Source organism: Bubalus bubalis, chromosome 14 (genome assembly GCF_019923935.1).
Source record: "Bubalus bubalis isolate 160015118507 breed Murrah chromosome 14, NDDB_SH_1, whole genome shotgun sequence".
Classification (NCBI taxonomy): domain Eukaryota; kingdom Metazoa; phylum Chordata; class Mammalia; order Artiodactyla; family Bovidae; genus Bubalus; species Bubalus bubalis.
This window is the reverse complement of record NC_059170.1, coordinates 2,306,271-2,315,669: the sequence shown is the minus strand read 5'-3', so window position 1 is coordinate 2,315,669 and position 9,399 is coordinate 2,306,271. Positions and strand designations below refer to the sequence as shown.

Here is a 9,399-nt window from a genome sequence, read left to right as displayed (position 1 = left end):
TGCTTCAAATAACCATGACGTCAAGTTGAGTTGAGAGAGTCAGGGACACAGGCTTCAATTAAATAAGACTTTGGGCTTTTGGTTCTCGGATCATGTAAGAGCTGCAGTTTTGACTCCATCCCTGACCTAGTTCTCCTCCTTATATCACTGGAGAAGTGCATGAAAAATGCCCAAGACTATCATATTGTCTTCCTTTTTTTTTGACCACACCACATGGCTCGCATGGTTTTGATCTTAGTTTCCTGACCAGGGATCGAACCCCTGCCCCCTGCAGTGGCATTATGGAATCTTAACCACTGGACTGCCCGGAAATTCCCATATTGTCTTTTTGGAGACATCAAGGTGTCATAGATTATTTTTTTTTGTCTTGAAAATAATGTTTGTAAACACAGTACTTTGTAAGAGAATCCCAAACCCAAGAAGCTGTCTCACCTTTAAGGAAATCAAAATTGATATAAAACTATTCTTATAAACATTTTAGGGATATTATTTTTATCTGAGAGTTCTGCTTGTGAAAAAAGATGACGTCTGAATTCACACTCAAGTTTTGTCTCCCTCCATCTCTGTGTGTTAAAAAGCAATTTCTGGTGCTCGCTTCGGCAGCACATATACTAAAATCTGAACGATACAGAGAAGATTAGCATGGCCCCTGCGCAAGGATGACACGCAAATTCGTGAAGCGTTCCATATTTTTTCTTTGCGTTTAAGCCAGCTTCTTTCTCCTGGATGCATTTTAGGGCTGGGGGAAACAGTGTTTAAAAACGTAACTTAAGACGCATGTTTTCTGAAGCCACAGAGCCGTGTGGAACGGGTCCCTCTTCTCCAACCTTCCTGCTCTGATGTCTCAGATTCCTCCCCTGGTAACCCAGGAGCGAGGCCTGGGGTGGTTATCAGTACCAGCACCTCCATCACTACTCTTACTTTCAGACTAAAAGTCCCTTTCCCCTTTGCTGGGACCTTGGAAGATGGAGTGTGAGGATTTTCAGAATTCTGTAGCTGAGAGCTTGTCTTGACATAGAACGTAGAGTCATACATTTATAATAGTTACGCTTAGTTAGTTACACATTGCCAGTTCTAGATCAGAACTGCTCTTTGGATTGACATGGCACTGCATACCCGTAGTCTCATTTTTTGTTGTTACTGTTTTAACAATAAAATCTGTTAATACTTGGCAAAAAAAAAAAAAAACAAAAAAACAAGCAATTTCTGCCCTTCTCTGCACTTTTCCAAGTTACCATAGATGTTATGTTTTTCTGAGTTTTCAAGTATGCAGCTCAACACTGAAAATTCATCAGAGGAACCCTGGAATGTCAACCTGTGATGGTTCAAAGCTGCTACTCGGAACACAGGGCACCCACCAGGAATTTCAACCTGTAATGGTTCAAAGCTGCTACTCGGAACACAGGGCACCCACCATTCACCCATATTCTACTGTGTTCTGGTCGCGGAGAATCCAGTGTGAATGGTCTCTCCCTGAAGTCGTTCAATGGGCCGAGATAATCTTCGCAAACTTGCGATGCTTTCGGTACAACCACTGCCCCTCATCAACCAGCTGGGCCGTCTGCGGTGCCAGCGTCAGATAGTGACTCAGGAGGCCTCCTGGCCTGTTGATATTTCTCTGCCTATCAGCAGATCATAAGTTAGAGTATTCCCTTAGTCATACAGACTGCCGTTTATTGGGATGTTTGTAGTGGGAACTACAGTTGAAGATAACAAAATTGAACATAATGTGAAAAAATATATATTCTTTTTTCCTCGGGGGGTATACGATTGGTTTTGCTATTTTCTGATTCTTAAACTGTTAGTTGTTTTTAGGAGCAGAGATCTGATTTTTTTTTTTTAACTCTTGAGTATTTGAGTTTTTTGAAAATATTTACATTTTCTGACCCAGCCTGCATGATATCTTCTATGGTTCCTAAGATGAAGAAAATAAGAGAAAACTAAAGAGACGTGGCAAGCAAGTCTGTAATAACCTGGCAAAGGAATTCTTGAGCAAGAGTATATGGGTTTGAGTTTATTGGAACATTTGAAACCCATGAAAATTATCCCCCCCCCAAGCTTATTTTTGTCCTTTTTACTTTAAACCCACACAGGCATACAACTGAAAAATAACATTACAATATAAATGAAACATGAAGCTGATCAAGCCAAGATGCTATACCTGCATCTAGAAACATGAGATGGAGTGTCTGTAATCCATTCTCAGGTGTAAAGACCAACTCTTCAAGAAAAGCTGACCAGATCTTCAGTATTCAAGTTTAATTTCTCTTTGTTGACCTGATACAGACTATCTTGAATAGTGTTAAAAATACCAACTTCCAAACTGCAGGGATAGCTGCTGAAATGCTATCTATCTGGTGAAAGTCTCTGTAACATGTCGAACAAATGTGACTAGGAGACAGAGCCCACAGGAGATGAATCAGAATTATTCAGGATAACCCACAATACGCTAGGAGAATACTGTTACTAAGTCTATGCACCTGCCATACTTTAAATATAGGAGTTCTCAAATTTTACAATATCACTGAGAAAATACTAGAGGATACATTCTAGACATAATATGGAATACATAAAAGATACTTTTGAATGTTTATGATTAGAAAGACTTACTGTTCATGATAGGAAATTTGAAAGTGGAAGAAAACACCCATAAACCCAACACATGACCCTCAGAAACAACCACGTTTCCTAAATTGGAGGGTTTCCTGGCAGCTTCTGAAAAACGGCACAGTACTTGGTTTTCTTCTGCTTTTCTTCCCCTGATCCTTTACCATGATGATTTTTCTCATATGTCCAAAATGTTAACTTCTTAACTCACGCCTTGCTTTCTCTTATAAAGATTTTTAAAATGCAAATGTTGTACAGAACACCCCCCTCCCCGTACCCCACCTCCAATTCCTTTTGGTCTGTAGAATGGGGCAGAATATCAGGGGAAACGGAATAAAGGGCTTCACTGATAGTTGAATTAAAACCCTAATAGGTAAAGCCTATCATACCACGGAAACACTTTTATTTCCCTTCTATGTTAAGATATTTCAGAGCAAATTATCCAGGAATAAATGCCACAAAAGAGGTATTTACACTGTAAAGGAAACCAAATTGGCAGGGTAATTATCTCCTTCGAAAAATCTTCACTCTGGTCTTAGTGGTGACCTCCAAGGAGGGGACATAGTAAAAGGGGGCGGGGGGGTGGGGGGGTGGGGACAGGCTTTTTCTCTGTCCCTCCCTGTGCTTCCTGAATTTGACATCAGAGGCAGGTATTAGAATGGGACAAAATGCAAACTGTAGATTTTTTAAGTCCAGGAATACATATGTTTGCATTACAATCTGCAGGCACCAAGCTCTGCAAACAGGCACACCACCTCTGCGTCTCAGGACCTAAGATTCTTACCACTGCTCCTGTTTCTCGCTTTCCACTTCAGAATCACACTTTGGGGTGGGAGGGGCACAGCAGCTAAAACTACGACTCCGGCTTCATCTTGTCCACGAGTAAACTGTCAGAACAGCCTCGACAACGCCCCCAAAGCCAGATTGTCTAATTGTATAAAACAGAAATCCCTAAGGGCGATTATGAAGTGAATCTTCACAGCATTTGTATTTGTTTCCACTCTGGGGCGTTTTTCTCGCGTCTCTCCAGCACGCCATGGTCGAAGGCGGTAAACCCGCCCCTGGAGGTGAAGATGCGCAGGACCCGGGGCGGTCTGTCTTGGGCGCCACCCGTCCAGGCGTCTACCTGTGATGCGCTCTTCCCGGCCCACCCTGCTCCACCGTGGGTGTGAGTCACTCAGCCACGTTCTGCAGCTTGAAATCCATTCTCTTCCTGAGTCAGTATGAACTTTGCCCAGTCTGTTTCCTTGCAGTATTTCCACCGGCACATGGAAGAGGACTTGCATGCGAGCGCATGTCTTCCGGAGCACGAAGTGGCTCACATGTGCTCACACAGATGGACAAAGATGGACAGGTTGAGCTTTTCTTGCAGAATGAGGACGAGTGATTCTGGCTTGAATGCCCAGCATCAAACGTGGCAAGATTTGTGATTTGCTGTACAGCCTGAGACTCTGCCACGGGGCCGTCTCCTGTTTTGTCCTTTTTGCCCTTCTGCTGGAATGGAGCCTCTCTCTCTGGCCTGGGGAACTAGCCAGGGACCCACGCAATGATGAGTCCACAGGCTGAGCAGGGCACCTGCGACCACAGTAGCCACGAATCAGCCCCAGTCTAACCCACCAGACATGAGTGACAAAAACAAGTTTGATGGTGGAATTTTCTCTATAAGGTGTCCTGAGGCTAGTGCCTTTTTTGCCTTCTACATTCTAGAAAATGTGTTTCTAATGTGTAGCATTCTTCCTCATTAAGTACTTTTTCCTTTCTCTCTTTTTTTTTTTTTTGCTTGTTAATGGGCCTTATTATAAGATTACATTTTGAGAACATGTGGTGAAAGTTAGGATTTTTCCTCTCCCTCCTCTTTTTTTTTTCTTACTGCTTTAAAAACAAGATAAGCCTGTATGCAAATAGAGTCCACAGTAACCACACTAACATTCTCAACCGTATTTATTGAATTGCAGAGTCCTCCTTCGCCGATTAAGCTCTATTTGCATACCTTTAACATTAGAAACATTTATTCCAGTAATGAGTCATTGGAGACATCTTCTGGGTTTATAACTCTGAAGCTGGATTCTACAGTACTAATGCCAGAAAAATGGGTGTCTTCTGTGTTAAAACCAGGATTTTTTCTGTGTTGAGAGAGACAGAAAGAGAGAGAGGTTTTTGTTGTTTTGGGTTTTTTTATTCTAAAACTGAAATGTGCCCAAATGAATTAAACATAATATCTGAAACATATTTTGTTATTTACTTCATACACTAAAGAAATATACTGTATGATTTTCTCGTTCTGTGAAGAGATAAAGAACTTGCTAGTCTCTTCTTGTCTGAATAGAATTAGTCTTATAAAGAAGGGTAATAGCTCTATATTTTGAAATTTGTTTCCCAGTCCATAGAGGTATAACTGACAAAGAAGATAATGTAAGTTTAAATTGTACAATGTGTTAATTGATACTTCATATTTTGCATTTTTAAATGGAAAAAAAAAGGAAAAAAAGAAAGAAAAAGACAACTTCAATGCTTTTCTCAGAAAGAACAGGAAGCCTGAAGGAGGAAGTATGTGACAGTTTATTTTTCAACAAGTCCACATTATCAAGTGAATGAAATTCCTCTGGAAGCTATAAAAATGAAGATTGGAGGATGGTTGTGTTCAGATAGCACAAAGGGCTCCTGGACATTTAGAACCTTTTTTTTTTTTTTTTTCATTTTAGTTAAGTTATTAATGAATGTCAATTATTGCACTTTTCCAAAAGGAAACACTGAGTCATTCATGAAATGATCTAAGATTTCGAAACTTGCTTACAGCATTTTTTTCTCTCCTTTCCTACCTTGCCAAAAGCAGACTCAGAAAAGCCAACCAGTAACCATGGCCTACATCCAAGGAGCCGACACCAAATTAGCACAACACTGCTGTAATTTCACAAAGGCTCCTGCTGCCCCCAAGGGTTACTGCCCCACCAGAATGGCCTCTGCAGCCGCCCAGGTCCAGGCTGGAGGGGCTCTGGCCCCCTCCGATGCTCTGGAGGGCCTGAGATTAACTCATTCTGGCACACTCATTATTTGGCCATAGCCTGGCCTGCCTCCAAGTTTCGTGTGGAGCAGCAGATGGGCGTGGGCCCGCAGATAGGCAGGCCCGTGTTCCTAGGAGGCATTACATATTTATGGCCGGAGCCCTACAGAATTTGGCCAGAGATGGGGTACAGATGAGAATGTGTTTGGCGAGGAAATACTGCCTTCTTGATCCATTTATCAAGAGCGCTTCAGCTTAGGCCATTAAACGGTGTCCAAAAACAGTCAACAAATGTTCAGTCGGGAATAAACTGTGAGTGAGGTGGTTTTAACCTCGGGACAGCTGAGGAAGCATATTTCTAGATACTTATTTTTAAAAACATGACTTTAGATAAATGTGCACAGAATTAAACCACCAGAGTTTCTGAACAGGCCCTGGGGAGCCAACTCATTTCATCTTTACAAACAACTGGAAGTCCATGTAGGTAAATAATGTAGACAAGGAAATAATGCTTTGATCCAAACAATACAAAGCAGCTTGGAATTGTGCCTTCTTAACAGTCTGTTTGCATTGTACTACTGAAGGGATTTTTCAGATACATTATCTTAATATGACTCTGCAAGGGAGAAAAAGGAAGTATATGGTCCCATTTCACAGATTAGGAAATAGTGCCTCAGAGAGACTTTGACCTTTCTAAGGTCACCAAGTTAGTTAATTGCAGAGCTCAAACTTAAATCCAGGACTTCTGGCAAAGAGAACTGGCCTTCCTCTGACACACCCTGTCCCTTGTAACTTGGCTCTGCACGTCCAGTTCTGTACAGACAGAGTCTGTCAGCTCCTGTGCCCGCTGCTGTTACATTAAACCTGTGCTTTTCAACTCCTAGGATTCCCAAGGAATTTTCTTGTTTCTGCTCCCTACCTTGAAGATTCTGCTCCCATTTCACAATGAGGAGGATGCACCTATTTGAAAAGGAAGTGGTCTCCCATTCTGGCACTTGTGTAGAATAGCTTCCTCTTCTTCTCGCTAAGTTTATTTTGGTCTTATTTTATCCCCACACCTAAAAAAAAAAAAATCCCACATACGAGGGATCTTTTTAAAAAATCCTTTCTCATCCACTAAGATGTTATTAATAATCACTGGTAATTTTTAATTTCCTCTCTGTATGGGTGTTTATTTGTCACATTTTTTAAAACAGTGATCACTTTTTTGGTTATTTAGAGAAAAATCATTTTTAAAAACTATCTTATCATTTTTGTGTAACTCACATGGTGTAATTCACACAATGGATGTTTACTGCTAACACCAGGAGAAAAAGGAGTTCAGAGCTTCGTGACAAACCATTAAACAGCTGTTTGGGTTTCACTTACTTAGAATATGCCCAGTGAGCACTGGCTAGAAATTGATGATCAGGGGGCAACCTTTCTCAAGTGATTTTTGTAAAATACCTAGGAGACCTTGAACATTCTGTTTTACGATCCCGGGGAGGGTGGAGGGTGGTGTTCGTGAGGAATATTACTTTATTACTCAGCTAAAAGTCCCTGTGGCTCTAAAAGTCCCTCCTTCCTGATGCCACAGGCTGGAAGAAGTCCGTTTTCTCTTCTTTACTGTCTTCTGTGAAGGATCCCATTTTCAAAATACATAAAAGAAAACTTTGTTCTTGTAGCTGATGCCTCTCCCCCCGTGGGTACAGATCTCTCCCTCCTGAGTACACTCTTATTTGCTAAGCTGTAGCCTTTGGGCGATTGGAGAAGGAAATGGCAACCCACTCCAGTGTTCTTGCCTGGAGAATCCCAGGGACGGGGGAGCCTGGTGGGCAGCCGTCTATGGGGTCACGCAGAGTCGGACGCGACTGAAGCTACTAAGCAGTAGCAGCAGCAGCAGCCTTTGGGTGGGGAGGGGGTCATCACCAACTCACACCACAATAACACAAACAGTTTGATACAGCTCACGCCCACGTCTGCAAGTACTGTTCTAAGCATTCTATGTCCGGGCTTTGTGGAGCCTTCCGACTGCCCCAGGTGGGGCAGATACCATCTTGTAGAGGAGGGAAGAGGCACAGAAAGGCCAGTTCACAGACGCCCTAGATCACAAAGCCAGGTGCCAGGCTCAGAACCATTACCCCTAGCTGCCTTCAGGCGTTAAAGCAGCCTGCAGACCTTCAATGAAGTTAGCTCGTTGACCTTTGTCCCAGAGACAGATTTTTTTTTCCCCTGAAGTCAAAGGAGTGTAGGTGAAAGGTGGGGAAATCTTACTCCGGAGTCTGGGATTCAGTCGAGCGCTTCGACCCACTGAGAAAGAGCAGGGCTATGGCATGGATGTGCAGCAACACTGTATTTCTACCCATTAATATCCCCTTTAAATGCTTGAGTCAATCATTTTGTTGCAACATCAGTCAGTTGTGGTTCCCTAGCAAAGTCAGACTGGCTAGCAAATAAGACCTATCTTTCTAGGGAGCACTAGATACCTTAGCTTTGAACAAGCAGATGCATTTAAATTCACTTTAAATGCTTATGAAGCAAACTGTAGAATGTTAAAACGTAGAGGATTTTATTCACTAGCTGAAGGACTCAGAGTTAACTATCTTAAAAAAGAAAACAAGCGATCAACAAGCAAACTAGAAAGAAACCAGAAGGAAACAAACATGACCAAGCAAACAGCAAATTCAATCTTGCCAAAATGCTTGAGAAAATACAGAACTTGTTTAATTATGTTCTCCAGTTACTCAGATGTCCACAAATAAAAGCTTTGTTTCAGATTTTATATATTCTAAATACATACTAAAATATATTTATATGTATATAAATAAGTATTTCTTATACATTTTTAAATGTACAGGAAATATTTTCCAGTCTTTAAACATGTGTAGTACAGGAAATACGACATCTTTTATGAAACAAGTTTGGATATCAATAAAATAAACCACAGTAGAAAGAAAGAATTGTGGATGATCCCTAATTCTTCAGTAATTCTTCAATACTTTCTTTCTGAATTGACTAATCATTCATGATGAGATAGAGGTGTCTTAACTTTTACCTACATAGACTTCACAGCATTCCCTGGAAACTTCTTTTTGTGGACCAGATTCCTAATATGAGTTCTGTTCTCATGATTTATCTCTTCCTCCTTCTAAAGGGGAAGTGAAAAAAAAAAGGTCTCCATTTTTACACACACACACACACACACTTTAAGTGCAGAACCCTCTTTATGGATATTGCAGTGCCATTTTAAGGAAGAAACGCTCTCTCTGGGACTCAGTTGAAATATACAGAATTTATACGGGTCATTAAAACTTAGTATTATCAAGTTGCTAACCACTAAAGAACACACACAAAGGCTATGACAAGTGTAATTGAATTAAGCTCTCCAATCTGTGGTTAATGAAAAGACCTGAAGATTCTCATCTTAAAGTGAACTCAATGTAAATCCCACAGAGAAAGTTGAAATGATTTTATTGCATGAAAGAGCTCAGTGAAGTTTTAAATTCTTATTCACATGAGAAAGTTATACTGCTAAAGCCAAACACTGTGAATGCAAAAGGCTGTGTCAATCCCTTCTCTGTGGAGAAGGAGCCTTCTTTCTCTCTACCATATGCAGGATGTTTCTCATTCACCCAAACCTCAACTAAAAGAAAATACAGTAAGCACGTTCAGCCAAGTGAATCACCTGTGTGAAATCCACGGATATCCTATGTCTCTGGCATCACAGACTTCAAGCTCAAATAGATAAAGGAGACATTTACGGGACTTCCGTGGAGGTCCAGTGGTTAAGACACCACATTCTCAGTGCAGGG

The 9,399-nt window shown here is 41.3% G+C and overlaps 1 non-coding gene across 1 annotated transcript; it reads left to right on the top strand.

Annotated features, from left to right (window-relative positions):
- The first annotated feature begins 587 nt into the window (after positions 1-587).
- LOC112578979 lies at positions 588-694 on the top strand. Its single transcript, XR_003103415.1, has one exon. It is a non-coding gene; the product is annotated as a U6 spliceosomal RNA (small nuclear RNA).
- Positions 695-9,399: the final 8,705 nt, after the last annotated feature.